Here is a 1708-nt window from a genome sequence, read left to right as displayed (position 1 = left end):
TAGCGACCGTGTATACAACAGAGTGAAACACTGCCCAGTCCTGTGCCATCCTCACAGTCATTGCCGTGTTTGAGCCTAGTGTTCCAGCCACTGTGTCAATCCATCTCGTCCAGGGTCTTCCTCTATTTCGCTGACCCTCTACTTTACCAAGCATGATGTCCTTCTCCAGGGACTGGTCCCTCCTGTTAAAGTGTCCAAAGTACATGACATGAAGTCTCGCCATCCTCGCTTCTGAGGAGCATTCTGGCTACCCTTCCTCCCAGACTTGTTCACCTGGCAGTCCATGGTGTGTTCATCATTCATCACCAACACTGTGACTCAAAGGCATCGATTCTTCTTTGGTCTTCCTTATTCATTGTCCAGCTTTCACATGCATAGGAGGTGATTAAAAACACCATAGCTTGGGTCAGGTGCACCCTAGTCCTCGAGGAGGGCCAGTATTTGGATGCATTCCTTGGGGCGAGTGAAATGGTTCTGAATAGCTCTGAGTGAGTCCGTGTTTGGTGGTGCTTGATAATGGCAACCCTGTGAGCTGTGCCTGCTGGGTGATACACTTGTGCTCAGTGTTTGTAGATAGTATGCAGTTTATCTTTATAACCTCTGCATGAGGTTTTAGGAAAAACACCAGGCTTCGCTTGCTAAGTAACTTAGCCAAGGTCCCGCAGCTGGTAAATGTTTGGACCTAGGTCTGACTCCAAGCCAGAACTCAGAGCCACGTGCCTCTTCCTTTGTAAGTTAAATGGTCTAATGTTTTATTAGAACATTGTTTTCATTCAGCAAATTTTTATGAGCATATGCTCTTTGCTGAGCTCTGTGCTAGGTGTGGGGTACACAGAGGAATAAGCTCCGCGTCTGAGAGGGACGGGAGGCCCTTCCTGTATTGCATGGTCTGTTAGTTTTGTGCTCAAAGTGCTGTGGGTACGCAGAGTGCTTTATTTCACTTCAAAAATTCTCTACTGATTTACTAACTAGTTGCTTCTGCCTGGAGAAGAAGTGCAAAGAGGAAAGTTCCCACAGAGGAGGTGACATTTTGAAGTGTGTTTGAGAGGGAAAAAGAGGAGAACGTTCTAGGCAGAGGGAACAGCCAGAACAAAGGAATGGATGTATAAAAATGTGTATCACATATGAGAGACAAGAGGGGTCTAGAGTGTTAGATAGAAGGAGAGGCAGGAAACAAATGGGAATGTTTTAGGGGTGGATGTATGCAAAGCGCCCGATGGTGTTTGCAGTACGTGCTTCCCGCGGGGTTTGCCCTTAACACACAGCAAAAGAAGAACTTGTCTTCATGTTTCAGATTTAATCAGAACCTTGTATTGTCAGTTATTTTCTAAGCAGGCATGTGGTAGCAGAGTTCTGAGTTGGTGTGTGCAGCTAACTCCTTACTGCTGGAATTTTCTTCCAGTCCTTAGGCGCGCTTGGAAGTTCTGAACTAGTTAGAAGAACAGGCTGCACAGCCTCAGTTCCACTCAGAGACGCTAAGCCCGTGTCCACACCACTCTAGGTTGGCTCCTTTATGTAAACAAAGAGCAGTTTTCACACTTCATTCACAAAATGGATGGCATGCAGAATGAGGCTGGGTGAGGCATCAGGAGACCGTGAGAAAAAGGAGGCAGCTTCCAGCACTCTGAATTAGTGTAATGAAGCTGTTACCTTGCGAGAAGCAAAGAAAATAGCCTTAACACTTTTAAGGGAAGGACTTTGAAGTTTT

At 46.2% G+C, this 1708-nt stretch overlaps 1 protein-coding gene across 2 annotated transcripts in view; it reads left to right on the top strand.

Moving 5' to 3' along the window:
• PDGFC (platelet derived growth factor C) overlaps positions 1–1708 on the top strand; it is a 275156-nt gene that overhangs the window by 11494 nt on the left and 261954 nt on the right. The window contains exon 1 of one of the 2 annotated variants that reach the window (XM_023736602.1): positions 563–730. The exons of the other annotated variant lie outside the window; for it this stretch is intronic. The gene's annotated coding sequence lies outside the window, so the exon portion shown is untranslated. Of the gene's footprint in view, positions 1–562; positions 731–1708 lie in introns of those variants that run through there. 2 annotated transcript variants of the gene reach the window in all.

This window comes from Trichechus manatus, unplaced genomic scaffold, assembly GCF_000243295.1.
Source record: "Trichechus manatus latirostris isolate Lorelei unplaced genomic scaffold, TriManLat1.0 scaffold00089, whole genome shotgun sequence".
Taxonomy (NCBI): Eukaryota; Metazoa; Chordata; class Mammalia; order Sirenia; family Trichechidae; genus Trichechus; species Trichechus manatus.
Note: the sequence above shows the minus strand (reverse complement) of the source record. Positions and strands in the feature narration are given on the sequence as shown.